The sequence below is a fragment of the Rattus rattus genome, chromosome 10, assembly GCF_011064425.1.
Source record: "Rattus rattus isolate New Zealand chromosome 10, Rrattus_CSIRO_v1, whole genome shotgun sequence".
NCBI lineage: Eukaryota > Metazoa > Chordata > Mammalia > Rodentia > Muridae > Rattus > Rattus rattus.
The window spans coordinates 39,874,890-39,890,739 of record NC_046163.1 but is presented as its reverse complement, the minus strand read 5'-3'; the positions used below and the strand labels follow the sequence as shown (position 1 = coordinate 39,890,739).

The window sequence follows — 15,850 nt, the reverse complement described above, 5'->3', positions numbered from 1 at the left end:
AGTGCTTTTGCTGTGGAAATGAAGTGTCAAAAATAAATATGTTAGCTTAAATAGTGTCTTTGTATTACCTCTGAGAAACTACTCTCAAGAAGAAAATAGGCTCAGATTTTATGATCACTTTGATCCCTGACATGTATAATGGTTTGAGTCTTGACCATGTTGTATACTGATCTACACTGTCGGTTTAGAGGACACTCAGGGCGTGGTGTTATCTGGAGGAGGGCTCAGGAAGGCAACTTGCCCTTTGGGACATTCCTAGTGTTCCAGGTACGAAAGGGAGTGTAGAAGTTAGATCTACATTGCCGTTCTTAAAGAGCATCTCATTATTTTATGCTATTTGGTTTTGTTTGAGTACCTAGTGAGGGTTTGGATGTGGACTTGAGCCTCATACAGTTTTTGAGGAAGTAGTTCTTTATTGGCAAGAATTAGTTTTTTCCTGTGTGGATGAATTATGCCAAAGTAATAATGTAAAAATATTTTTAGATAATGTATTTCTTCCAGAACAAAATGTATAACAACCCAAGCTTTATCTTTTTCACTACCACACAACGAGAAAATACTTCGTGCTTTTGTGGTTTTCATTTGGAATGTGACTTGGTGTATTTGGGAAGAACATGGGTTTTCATGTCACACCTGAGTTTCATCACAGCCTTTATTTGTCTGCCATGTCTGCTGTTGCTAGAGGTCTAGACAGAGAGAGCTGTTTCTGTGATGATCTAAATAGTCACTCAACGGCCCATGAACTCCTTTCTTAAGTACATTTCACATTGCACTAAGGGGTTCTTTAGACCTTTTTATTAATTTATTAAGACCATGATATAGACTTTATCTTTTGCTGGTTTTGATGCTCTTTATCCATTCTCGAAGATCGTGTGTGTGTGTGTGTGTGTGTGTGTGTGTGTGTGTGTGTGTACTATTATTGCCATTGAATTTGAAATACTTCTTTTAATGCTTCTTATGATTCAGTTTTACTCATGAATACCTTATGTTTGCTTTTCTTAATTTGAAAATGTTTATTCTTAAAGGGCATTTTCACTGGAAATAAATGTAATGATTTGACAAATTTTGCTTTCAGCATCGTGAAGACATTTTCGATTGACTTTTCAATCTTTGAGCCTTTTTTAAGGTTGTGGAAGTATTTTATCATTCCAGAACTGGTATTGTGGGTATGTAGCCTGTTCAGAAGCCTGGATTCACACTAAGAAGGATTCTACACTTAGTTAGGTGTACTGTTTCTTTCTTTCTTTTCTTTTTTTTTAAATTGGATAGTTTATGTAATTACATTTCAAATGTTATCCCCTTTCACAGTTCCCTCCTTTCCCGCCTCCCACCTGCCTACTCCCCACTCAACACCCTGGCATTCCCTACACTGGGGCATCAAGCCTTCACAGCACCAAGGGCCTCTCCTTCCATTGATGCCAGACAATGCTGTCCTCTGCTACATATGCAGCTGGAGCCGTGGGTCCCTCATGTGTTTGTGGTTTAGTCCCTGGAAGCTCTGCAGTGGGGGGTGCTGGTTGGTTGATCTTGTTGTTCTTCCTATGGGGTTGCAAACTCCTTCAGCTCCTTCAGTCCTTCCTCTACCTTCTCCATTGGGGGTTCCCTGTGCTCAGTCTGATGGTTAGCTGCAGGCATCTTAATCTGTACCAGGAAGGTTCTGCAGACTCTCTCAGGAGACATCAGATGTTCTGTTTCTGTGTTGAAACTTTTAATTGCCCTTTATCAAGAATTCTCTTTTTATTTTGCAATGTATTTTGTTTGTTTCTTTGAAAATTGGGAGTTATATGTTATAAAAGTTGCCTATTGAATCACTTTCCTGTATGTGAGTTGAACGCTACAATATTAAGGACTAATAATGTTCAGACAAATGTTTTAAGCATTTGACCAGTGCTCAGTTTTTAAAGAAAGGAGATTAAGGTAATATTAGTAATTTATATCCATAGTTTTTCATAATTTATAAGGTTATTTCCATGTTTTCTTAATAAAATTCTTTTAATTTTTTTCCTTTTATTGAAAATTGATTTCTCACCTAAATTTTGTTCTGATTTTACCTCCCTTCCCCACCTCCACTTATCTGGATTCAACCTTTTTCTGTTTCTCATTAGAAAACAAACAAGCTATATGGGGTAATAATAAAATATAGTATAATAAGAGAAAAACAAAATTAACATATCAAAATTGGACAAAACAAACACAAGGACGAGAAAGAGCCCAAGAGAAACAGAGATCCATTTGTTTGTACACTCAGGAATCACAGAAAAAAAAAAACCCAAAACATTGAATTTGAAGCCATAATGTATATGCAAAGACACTCTTTCTGCCTCCTCCTTGTGGGTTCCCTTAGCTCTGAGGGGAGGCATTTGATGGAAACATCCCACTTAGGACTGAGTATTTCAAGTTGTCTCACTGTCTTATTTGCTGATGGACTCTATATATGTTCCCATTGACTACTGAAGGAAGGTCCTTCAGTAATGGCTGAGGAAGGAACTGATGCATGAATACAGTGAAATGTCATTAGGAGTCATTTTATTGCAAAGTGATTTCTTTTTGGTTTGATTGTTTTAAAAAGATCAATGGTGTTTTGTTTTACTTTAGGTTCTGGGATCTCTAGTCTCAGGTTCTTGGTCATCCAAGCAGTGTTGGGTGTGGGTTCCATCTGGAGAGTGGGTCTTGGTTAAACTAGATATTGGTTAGCTCCCACTGGCTTTGTGTCACTGCTGCACCAGCGCATCTTTCAAGCAAGACAGCATTTTAATCAAAGGGTTCGTGGCTGGTGTTTACATTTCTCCTTTGTAGCATGCAGAGTACCTTCCTGCACCGAAGACGCTAGCACACGAGTCTGAAGGCTGTCTGTAGGCAGTAGCTTGACTTGTCCATGTTTAATGAGTTGTGTAATTGTTTTCTTCAGTAATGGGGCCTTGCTGTCTGTTGGTGGAAAACAACCTTGTCTTGGCAACAGCCCAGGTTATTTGGGGGTTCCTATGGGACCCCTTTGGCCAACAACTCAATTACATGTATCCCATTTCTGGTACTAGAACTTCATTTGGTGACAAGAGATGGTCAGGTGGGACTGTCTCTCTCATTATTTGATAATTTCATTTAGATCTCCTTTATATGTGTATATATTTTAATAAGCTTTTACTCTATTGTGGTTCTTAATTTTAGCCGTTTCTCTTGTAATTTCCTCCCTCATACCTCTTTTTCTCCCCTCTTTCTACCTGATCTTCCCATTCCAAACCTGCAACCCTGTCAATTTATAAAGATCTGTTCACTTTCCCTTTTTAGGGAAATATGTTTGTTCTTTCCTAGATCATTACTTTATAAGCAGCCTCTGTGGTTCTGTGGATTATTAACTTAACAGATCATATCCACATATAAGTGAATATGAATTATATTTCTTTGTCTGGGTCTGGAATACCTCATTCAGGATAATTTTTTTTCTAGTTCTCTTCATTTACCTGTGAATTTCATGATTTCATTTTTTTCATTTTTTATTGGATATTTTCTTTAGCTAAATTTCAAATGTTATCTTCCTGGTTTCTCCTCCAGAAATCACCTATTCCATTCCCCTGGTCTCTGCCTCCATGAGGGTGCTCTCCCACCAACCCACCCACTCCCTCCCACTTCCCCGCCCTTGCATTCCCCACACTGGCATTGAGCCTTTACAGGATCAAGGGCCTCTCCTCCCATTGATGCCTGACAAGGTCATTCTCTGCTACATTTGTGGCTGGGTTTCTCCACGTGTACTCTTTGGTTGGTGTTTTAGTCCCTGGGAGCTCTAGGGGGTCTGGTTGGTTGATATTGTTGTTCTTCCTGTGGGGTTGCAAACTCCCTAAGTTACCTCACTCCGTTCTCTAACTCCTCCAATTGGGGACCCCATTCATAGTCCAATAGTTGGCTGCAAGCATCCACTTCTGTATTTATCATGCTCTGGCAGAGCCTTTCAGGAGGCAGCTATATCAGGCTTCTGTCAGCATGCACCTCTTGGCATCCGCAATAGTGACTGGGTTTGGTGACTGCATGTAAGATGGATCCCTATATGTGGCATTCTCTGGATGGCCTTTCCTTCAGCCTCTGCTCCACACTTCTTTTCTGTATTTCCTCCTGTGAGTATTTTGTTCACTCTAAGAAGTACTGAAGCATCCACACTTTGGTCTTTCCTCTTCTTGAGCTTCTTGTGGTCTGTGAATTGTAATCAGTCTGGTAGTTCCTCAGAAAACTGGACATAGTACTACCTGAGGACCCAGCTATATCACTCCTGGGCATATACCCAAAGGATGCTTCAACATATAACAAGGACACATGCTCCACTATGTTCATAGCAACCTTATTTATAATAGCCAGAACTCCTGACTTGGAATAAGTGTCACGCTTTTCACATAAAAGAGATATGACCACAGGCTCCAGAGTTCTTTATGCTAATGAAGTAGCAGAGGCCTGGAAGATGTAGCCAATAAGCTTCCATTCCCAGATATTTACCCTGAGAAAAGGTGTGTAATTTCAGGCTCACCCTGAGAAGTGGGGTATGGTATTATGCATCCATTTTCTGCTATGACAATAGATGGTTTAGAACCACAGACTGTTTCTTTCCGCCAAGGTCTGCCCATGGGAGCCATGAAGGCCTTTACCTATAGAGTCAAGTCATAGCCTAATGTCCCATAGAAGGTCTCTCTGCACTCCCAGCCACAACCTCCACCAATCTAGCCACCAAGCTAAGGACAATTTCACCTACTGGGACAAGCTGGAGTCCCCACCTCCTATCCCCAAACCCCTTGCCCAGGGGTTAGACACTGTCCCCAGCCAATGGGCCTCCAACTCTGTTCTCTGCTCTTCTGTGATTCCCAGCGGCTCCTGGATGTCCAAGAGCCTGAGAATCCCATGGCCTTGGCCTTGTCACTGGGAGCCCAGGGACCCCCAGCTCTAGCTCTCCCACTTTTCAGACTATGCTTTCCCATGGCCCAGAACCCAGCCCAGTGGCTGTGTGGGATAAGCATAGTCAAACTCCCTGCGTTAAGCCTCTCTATGTGGCTGTATCCAGTGGTGGAGCAGACATGGGCCCACAACCCTACAAGGAACCACCACACTGAGTTTTAAACCTGTACAAGTTTATACTCCCACCAGAAATGGATGAGTGCTTCCCTTACTCCAGAATCCTTGCCAGAATGAACTAGCACTAGTTTTGTTTTGTACTCCCCCCCCCTTTGCCATTCTGGTGGATATAAGATGAAATCTCAAAGTAGTTTTGAATTGTATTCTTTGATGACTAAGGATATTGAACATTTCTCTAAGTGTTTCTCAGCCATTTGTGTTTTCTCTTTTGAAAATTATCTGTTTAGGTCTGTATTGCATTTTCTAATTAGGTTCAAGGATATACAGATCAGAAAGGAAGAAGTTAAATTATCTTTATTTGCTTATGCTATGATAGTATACATAAGTGACCCTAAAAATTCTAGGGGAAACTCTTACAGCTAATAAACACTTAACAGAGTAGCTGGATACAAATTTTACTCACAAAATCAGTAGACTTCCTATAATATAAATGACAGCCTGACAAAGAAATCAGAGAAACAACATCTATGACAATTGCCTCAAATAATATGAAATATATTGTGTCCCACGCACGACTTCCCGCCGGCAAGGAGCACGCGAGACATAGAAATTCTTACTATGAGTGACTTTTATTCCTGTCTATTCCTCTCTCATGGTGGAAGCCCCCCTTGCGCCGCCAGGCGCGCCTATTTATCCCCCCGTGCACGCACCCACACCTGATTGGTTGCTTACTCATGACCTCATCAGGCACGCCCGGAAATGGGCAAAAGACCTGGCAAGAAGGCACTCTTGCACATGACACAGTTAACCTCCCCATAGGGAGCCGGGTTTAGCGTAAAGGCTAAGCGCCATCTTGACTGACCTGGCCTTCCACGTGGGCGCAGTGGAAGCCAAGCGCCATCTAGTGGTGGCGAATGTTGATGCGCCCTCTACATCTCACCCTTTTATTTATAAATTTTATAGCAGTCATGATCACCCATATCGCGTGCAATGAGGAAACCTCAGCGATGTGCAGGGGCTGATCAAAGGAAATCACTGAGTCTCTCTCAATCCCAGTGCAATGATCCACAGATCTATGGGGTGCAAGAGCAGAGAACTCAGAATACAGAGAGAGACCCTCTCCTCCCAGTGCAAATGGACCCACAGGTCCTTGGGGTGCAGGAGCAGGGAACTCAGATACAGAGTAAGTCCTGAGCAAGATAACCAAATTCAGTGGAGGCCCTTTGTACAATGGCCACAAGTGCTTGAGTGAATAACGGCCTTGTCACATTATTGTTGAGGTCTGAGTTTGCAAACCAACCATGGTATGAATACTGATCCACAGCATAGGGCTGTATCAAACAGAGCCACTCCCGATAAGTAGTGGGCACCTCATTTGGTCCTCCTCAGCTGTTGCCACCAAGGGCCATGGTCAAGCCACTCCTATAATGAAATTTAGAATTTCCAATTGTTAGTAACTACTCCAGAAAGTTCACCCATTGTACTTGTCTAACAATAGGGGAGGATAACTCAGACACTGCAGACACAATGTCTGCAGCAGTAATGGCTGCTACAATAGCAGCGAAAAGTGTCAAGGTCTTTTTCAGGACAGTTCAGGGATCAGTCATTTTCTCTGGAACAACCAGCAGACAATGGAACCAATTTCTGAGATCTGTATGACCAGGACAGAGTTCTCCAGTCATTGTAGCTTTACACAGGTGGCTTTCTGTGAAGCTACAGTCTGTAAAATGGCAACACCAGTTACCAGTTAAGGCAGCAAGAGTCACCAAGGAAATGAAGGGACAGGGGTAACAGCTGGAGTCAGCAAGCAGCAGTGTACAGAGTCTGGCGTAGGCCACAGTGGGACGGGAACACACGGTAACACTGACTGCAGCAACGCAAGATTCTGTGATGACAAAAAGGTGAAGGGGGATCTTCCGTCTTCCTTTCACGGCAGAGGAATGACTCTAGGGACCCGAACCACGAGAGCTGAATCTTCATGTAACCAGGATCAGCAAGTCTCAGCAACCACCCAGGCAGCTGGCACACTCTTGTAGCATCCTGTAGAAAAAACACAAACATTCCCTCTTCCCCATATAAAATATCTGGACAGGATCATGTCAAAATGTGGATCTCTCTATTTCACCTAGGCAGGAGTATGCCTAGTTGTAGGGTGCCATAAACTTTGGCATCCAAATTTTAAAATTGAAATAAAAGGAGCATTATTAGCATTCAGGGATAGCTCCCTCTTTTATTTATTAAAATTGTTAAAATATTATTTATTAAGATAAGTCCTCAAGGATTAAATTGAGGACACTGAGCACTTGTATTTATAATTTGACTTGTATACCAAATTATTGTCTCCAGCATTATTGTTTTGGATATATAAAGAATGAGATTTTTTCACTAATTTTTCTTATGTAAGGCCTAATCTGTCTGGTATCTGTCCTCCCTAGTTAAGGAGTCTAGGCAATCCAGTTTGAGTTCTTAAATGTCCTATAAAGGAACAGTATTTAGTGTTCTTAACCACTAAGCCATCTCTCTAGCACCTCACAAACTTTATTTACCTAAACATAAGCATTAATTAGAAATGTCAAATCCTGTAAACAAGGTCCAGATTTAGCTTATTTAGAAATCTGAGTTGGCAGGGTGAGGCTGGGCGTTGAAAGTAAGCAAGCGAGTCTTCCTCTTTTCGTGAGGGTGTGTTATCAACTCCATTATCATTTTCAAGAGCTGGGTCTATGGTTTTGTTTAGTTCTCTGAGCCAGAGCACTGAAAGGACAGTGAGTTGTCAGACAATTTACACTGGAATCACTCACTGATTTCAAGTAGAAAACCTGTCTCCAATAAAGCATTAAGTGATTGAAATCAATTGTAAACCACAAACCACACAATGACTATCAGTATATGAAGTGAAAGCTTGATTTTTTAACATATAAAAAACAGTGGAAGCGCATTTTCTATGGGTTGTATGCACAAATTTACAGTAAATACAAAAGCATGCAAGGAGTAAAGTTATCAATTTTGCCTGAAATTTGTATATGTAATAGGCCAAATATCAGTATTTTGTAATAACCAATTAAATTGCTGTTTGGACTAAGATATGTTTCACCAGGTTTCTTTTTAAAATACTTTCATGACTCTAGCCTACAATTCTGTATTAACACCGCTGAAGTTTTGTCTCCAATGTGTATAACAAAGACCTAAGTCCTCTGGTAAGGGGAGGTACTTAGCCAATTAACATATCTTTAGAAGCTTGAAATTAGCTTCAAATATTCTTTTTTGGAGTAGTGTAACATGCTACTCCCCAAATATTAAAGCTCATTTTGAGAGCAAAAGTTTGTAGTAAAATTTTTCATATACACTGAAAGATTTAAGGTTCTAACCTTTTACATTGAAGAAGTAACAAAATTATATAATATAAGGCTGTTAGCCACTTTTAATGATATCACTCTATGGGCTCTCTAAAATTATAAGCAAGCTCACAAAATAAAAACTCACAATCGCCAGGATGTAAACAAACTGCATAAAAACAATCCTCTAAATCTATCTTGAAATGGCAGTTGGAGTAAGCAAACAAGCTGTAATGTTCTCATAAGTTCTAAAACCTCATCAATCCTTTATAAATCTTGTAACAATCTCTATCCAATACAATCTCTACCTGTTTGATATTTCCTCAATTATAAATAAATTTGAGTTAGTCAATGTAACACTGGCAATCCTTAATCACAATCTTAAATTCTCCTTGTAACAGCAGACCACCACCACAAGGTCACCTGAGCTCTTAGTATGTGACTAGGCAGCTGTTCTCCGGGCAGTGGAAATTAGCATTAGAATACAGATAACTTCAGGGCAAGCCACACCTATGGAAAGCAAAAAGTCAACCCCAACAATAGTCTCCAAGGCACCACAAGTCTATCTATTATGTTGTAAGTTTGACTATCAATTCTACATTTGAACGCATAATGGCGCGGTCTCAATACCTTCGAGACAATGTCCTAAATTCTTTTTAAAGCCTGGTTTCTAGCATAAAATTCCATAAAACATTACCTCAATTTAGACCTGTCTCACTAGGGTGGCCCAATGTCACATGTTATCTAGAATTATTTCATCTAAATTATAGTTTTAAGCCAACTTTCTGTTACCAATATTATACCTTTTTAACCATATCCAATAACTTGAAAGCCAATAGTCCACAACCAAGGCAAGCAGAGCATATTTATACATTTAAAACCAATGAGAAACAAAATTGAAGTGGCTACACATATCAAACACCATTTTACCTTTTTAGCTATGATTTTAAGAGATGCACCTTGTCACCTGTTGAGTCAATTAACCAGTCAGGGATTTTTCTAAGAGAAACAGCTATCAACTCTCGTACCAAAGAAGCTGAGAAGCTGTTAGCACCTTTAAGATTAGCCCGTGTAGACGCTTAGCCAGCTTCTAAGCAGCTCCTCCAGCTAATCTAGACACCTGGCTCTAGGCACAGGGCTTTAAAGACCTGATTGAAACCTTTTTCTATTCATTTGTTCCCTTTTGAACGAGTTAAAAACCAAGTCAAGGTGTATGCGGCGGCAGATAAGTTTTACCATTTTTTTTTTTTTGAACATGAAACATAAAACATTTAAACAACGAAAACAAAAATCACAGACATAAACTGACAGACATGGAGACATCCTGGTGCACCAGAGACAAACAATAGACAAAGAGGGAAAAACCAGATGGTGTCCACGGTGACTATCCACTGGGTGGAGTTGATATAGGCGATGGATTGTCTCAATTCCTGGACTAGTCCACCAACGTGTTGAAACCCAATTCCTGTAAGATACTGAGATATATTATCTGAGCTGGCACTGTGACATTTGCCAATGGTATGGAAGTGAAACACAGCCCTGAATATTTTTACTCACAACCCAATTACATAAACTCCATCAGGCTGTGCACGGCACTGAGATGTCCTTTATTTGATTCTCCTGAATAAATTTTCAAGGCGGTCTGCCTCGATCAAATCTGATCAGCATGACTCTGTAAAGCTGTCGAGTCAGCGCTTACACCGACGCCATGACTTCCGAGAGCAGCGCCCGGAGCTTAAAAATACACCTTTATAAGCACCAAGACAAAAGTTTTTCTGCCAACATACTGTGTTCCTTTTACCTCCTCTTTTATTCTCTCCGGGCATTCTTTCCCCAATATTTCACCTCCAATTGGAGGGACTGCTACTGAGATCGATCAGCTTCCTTTTCTCGTTGCAACTTTTCACACCCCCTGTTTCTGACCATCTTTTCCCCTACGCCCAACACTCTCCGCTTTGTTGTTTTAACTGAGCAGTTCCCACGCGACCTCTGAAACCCGTTTGGTGGTAGCTAAAACTCAAAAGGTCAATAGAAAAAAGCCGAGGTTGCCAGAGAGCAACCCCAGCGGCACCTGCCGCGTCCGGCAGTGGTAAAGTTGGAGCAGATCAAGGCTAGCCATGGTCTCTCAGAGTCTTACCCCACTCATAACTTCTGAATTTCTCCCACCGAAATGGAGCTTCCCGTGGCACCGGCGATATTTTTATCCCGGGTTTCAGCACCAGATGTCCCATACGACTTCCCTTGACAAGGACCCTTGCGAGACATAGAAATTCTTACTATGGTGACTTTTTCATTCTGTCATTCCTCTCTCATGGTGGAAGCCCCCCTTGCGCCGCCAAGCGCGCCCTATTATCCCCGTTACGCACCCACACCTGATTGGTTTGCTTACTCATGACCTCATCAAATGCGCCCGAAATGGGCAAAAGACCTGGCAAGAAGGCACTCTTGCACATGCGCACAGATTAACCTCCCATAGGGCCCGGCTTTAAGTGGTAAAGGCTAAGCGCCATCTTGACTGACCTGGCCTTCCACGTGGGGGCCAGTGGAAATAGCGCCATCTAGTGGTGGCGAATGTTGCTGACCCTCTACATCATTGGGTAACTCTAACCAAGCAAGGGAACATCTTGTATGATAAAACCTTGAAGAAGATATCAGATCTTCCTGAAGAAGATGGAAAGATCTGCCATGTTCTTGGATTGGTAAGTAGAATTAATGTGTAAAAAGTGGCCAGCTTAGCAAACACAATCTACAGATTCAATGCAATTCCCATCAAAATTTCAACACAAATTTTCATAGAACCTGAAAGGGCAGTGTTCAGCTTCATATGGAAACACACACACACACACACACACACACACACACACACACACACACACCCACCACCCCCAAAACCTGGGAAAAAAAACCCAATCCTGAATAATAATAAAAGAACTTCTGAAGGTATCACCATCTTTGATTTCCCCTGTGGTACAGAGCTATAGCAATAAAAACAATATTGCTATTGGCACAAAAGCAGCCACAATGAACAATAGAACCAAAGTCAAGACCCAGATACCTGACTTTTGGTAAAGAAGCCAGAAACACACTGGGGAAAAAATGACTGCATCTTCAGATGGTGATGGTCAGACTGGATGGCTGCCTATAGAGGAATGCAAATAAAGCCATACTCATCACCCTGAATAAACTCAATTCCAAATGGGTCAGACACATCAACATAAACCAGATACATAGAACCTGATAAAATAGAACATGAAATAACCTTGAACACATTGGCACAGGAAAAGATTTTCTGAACGGAACACTGTTAATACAAACACTAGGATTAACAGTTAGTGAATAGGAGTTCATGACACTGAAAAATCTGTAAAACAAAGGGCAACATTATTTGGACAAGTGTGGGAAAGGGTTTTTTTTAAACCATTGCATATCGAATAGAGGGCTAATGTCCAAAATATATGAAAAACTCAAAAGACTAGATGTCAAGAAACCAAATAATCCATATCTCTTTTAATTATATCTTTCAGAAAGTCCCCAGTTAGGTCAGGTATAATTCTGTCCTTTTTTTATTGTTTTGCAGATAGAACCTCAGGGAAACTTACCTTGTTATTTTAAAGATATGCATGCATGCATATGTGCTTGTGTTTTTGTGTATGCAGGCACACTTGTGTGTATCAAAGCAAGCGTATTTGAGCATGTGTGTATGTAGGCTAGAAGACTCAAGTGTTGTTCATCAGTGGCTATCCACCTTGTTTCCTGAGACATGATCTCAGTGTCTGAGGCATGCTGCTTCAGCTAGGCTTGTTCTCCAACAAACTTCAGGGACTCTTTTGTCTGTTTCTGCAGTGCTGGGATTGTGATCATGGGCCACTACTCCTGGCTTTGTGCCTTAAACACGATTATCATTTTTGGGCAGCAGGCATTTTTACCTGTTGGACTCTCTATCCAGAACTGTATTAAAACTAATCTTAAATTAGCTGTGTAATCATTCTTTTCTGATGATCATTTACTTTAATTTTTCCCTTATAATTGGTAAAAATAGTGTTATTTTTAGCATAGTTGATTGTTCAAAAAGCTAAATAAGTCTTACCTTGTATTATTATTTAAGATTAATCATCTGAGATGAGCAAGGTAATTTTATACCTTAAGTTTTAGATGTATTAGTATTTTTATAGGTTATAGACTAATAATCATAGGCATTCAAGTTATAATCTCAAATTCTTGTGTTTTCTTCAATATTAACTATGCTTGCTTCCCCCAACATAATATTTCTATTAATTATTTGGGTATTTCATACAATGCACCTTAATCATACTTGCTTTCCATTTCTCCCAAGTGGACCCTCCTACTCTAGTGCTCCACCCCTGAGAAAAATATTCCAAGTCCAATTTATGTTGCCCCTATACTCATTGGACTGAGATCAAATTACCAGTGGCCAGCTCCTTAGAGAAAAACCTTGCCCTTTCCCATTTCTCTGCCAGAAGTCATCAACTATGAGGAGCTACACTTGAGCATCTTTATCACAGCCTCCCCTCCCTCCCCTCCCTTCCCTCCCCTCCCCTCCTCTCCTCTCTTCTATTATTAGTCTTTTAATGTATATATATACACATAATTTAATATATATAATGTGATAGATATATTATATTTACATTCACGTCGTTATCCACCTCCAGGTCCACCCTTGGACAGCTCCTCATTCCATTCCTCTTCCCCCATCTCCAAGAGGATGTCTCACCAGCCGGACTCCACCAAACCTCCCCACTCCCTTCTATAGCTTCCTTTTTGAACTGCTGCTTTGAGAGGGATTCAAGGGAGAGGTTGACTAAATCACTCTTTGATGCTTATTGTTGGATATATAAATAATTAATTTATATTTATGATTATTGTAACAATATTTTCCATCATATTTTTAGGCCACATTTTACATTGTAGGAAGCAAGTACCAATTTGTTGATTCAACAAATAGTGAATGTAAATGAATTTATTGACAACGTTTCTTAACATTCTTGGTAGTTTTTCCTTTTTCTTCTTGTTTGAATAATGTACCATAGGTAAAAGAGTCTTTTCTTAGTATTAAACTGAACTGGCTTATATTTTCAAATTTTATGTAACTAAACTTTGAGTCAGTCTCCTTATTAAGACACATACATCAGTTTGAGATTAGGGGGCATTGAAAAATTTGGACTGAAGGAACAATGCAGGGGCAAGAGGGAGGAAAGAGAAAGTTATATCATTATATTTTCATTAAAATGTAAAAATAAGAAATGAAATGAAAGAGAACTTAAAAAATACCCTCTACCCCAACCTCCAAGTGTTTGGAGTAAAAGGGATATTTAAATACTGAATAATGTGCTTTAGGTTGGATGAAAAGTGAACACATGTGAACCATGAGGACAAATATGTAATAATTTCTCTATATAACCATTTTGAAGTCTTTTCAAGGTTTTTAAAAAAAATTATTTTCTGTACCTCTTCTTCCCTCTTCTCCTTTCCTCCTACCTACTTCACATTGCTCTCTTCTAGTATAGATTGCTATTCTGTAAACGTTACATTCTGTCTTCTGCTACACCCTTCAAACTAATTTCAGAACAATTTCTGTAGGTGATTTAAATAAAGATGATGATGAAGTGTTGCTATAACTTTTGATTCATGTGTGGCATATGCTTAGAACCCAACTTTCTTTTCGAAAAAGGAAAAAAAATATTTTTGAATATGTAGGCTAAACCCAAAGATCTAACAAATGAGCTGCCAGGTTTCTAAAAGAGAAACAACATATTTTGTCAGAAAAGCATGCATTTGTTCAGGGTGACATATCATAGGCGTTCAAGAAAGAGTTTATTGAACAATGAATGAAAAGAATGCATGCCTACTTTTGGGGGGCCTATTTTGAATATGATATGTAATATATAGATGTACCTTTATATATATAAATATATATACACATATATATGTATAATATATTTTATACACACACACATACACACACACACACACACATATATATGTATAATATATTTTTCTCTGATGTGGCACTGATGAGATAAACTCACTGTTGGCTTTAGTGTTGTTCTAAATCAAAGCTTCCTACATGGTAAAATGTCTTAGTTCTAGTCTGTTCTATTGCTGTGAAGAGACACTATGACCATGAACTCTTATGAAAAACGCCATTTAATTGGGGGCTTCCTGGCAACTTCAGAGGTTCATTCCATTAACATCATGGCAGCGAGGATGGCGGCATGCAGGTGTGGTGCTGGGGCAGTAGTGGAGACATGGGTTGGGATTGGGGATGGGGAGAACTGAGATGGAATGGGCTTTTGAACCCTCAAAGCTCTCCCCTAGTGGCACAGTTCGTTTAACAAGACCATGCATCTGAATCCTTTTCATGCAGTGCCACTTCCTGATGACTCAGTGTCCAAGTCTGTGAGCCTGTGGAGGCCATCTTACTCACGTCAGCGCATGAGAGTATAGTCTGTATCATAGTTGGAGACTCTGAGCGCACTCCTAGTCCATTGTCTACATGTAATTAAATTAGTACAATCTAAACTTTCATTTCTTTCCATGAATCAAATTCATTTTCTTATTTTCTGCTCATTAAATTGTTTTTGACAACATGACAAAATATATTTTGTTTTTAGCACACTCTTACTCTTTGTGTGTATATGTTTAACATGTTCATTTGTATTTTTGTGTGTGAAGCAGACAAAAGTCCAGAAGTCAACATTGGATATCTTCCTTGATGATTCTGTCAGCCTTAGCTTTTGAGACACAGTCTCTTGACTCTGCAGCTTGCCAACAGATTCAGGCCAGCAGGTCCTAGTGATCTACCTCGTTTGCCTCCCCAGCACTAAATTATAGGAAACATACTATGCTTTACTTTTCACACTGTTTTGGAAAATATAAAGGTCACATGCTCTCATATCACCAGCTGAAATCTCTACCAGCCTCTGCCATATACATTAAAAACTTAAATGTAGGCCACTTAAGCTATCTATACCCTTAAGTAATTATAGTAAAGCTAGTGCTAGGTGGCAGATGGTTTTTTGTTTCCTGTATAAAACACACAAACATTAGAAAGGTGCTGAGTAATTTTAAGAATATGCAGTGCAGTGAACATCTTGAAATCCACTGTTATGAAAGAACACAATGAATTCTGACCTTTAACACATTTTATTGACTTGTATGTAACATCATTTATGACACATCTTCTCTTGTATCACTAACACTTTGTTGGTATTATTGTCATAAAATTATAGTACATAATTGGAATCCAAGCTTTTATAGAATTAAAATATCCAGAAATATTTTAATGTAAGCACTGGAAACTGGTCAAATCATCCTTGTGAAAAAGAAGAGGACTTTCCAGTTTTTCTTGGTATGGAGCATTGTTATTTGCTGAGTATTATTTGAGATGTGGAGGTTATGAATCACTGCTTTAGGAATTATTTTTGTCATGATGAGTTTCTTCTTTAAAG

At 39.7% G+C, this 15,850-nt stretch overlaps 1 protein-coding gene across 3 annotated transcripts in view; it reads left to right on the top strand.

Annotated features, from left to right (window-relative positions):
* Rabgap1l (RAB GTPase activating protein 1 like) overlaps window positions 1-15,850 on the top strand; it is a 558,252-nt gene that overhangs the window by 180,763 nt on the left and 361,639 nt on the right. The gene's annotated exons all lie outside the window — the stretch shown is intronic.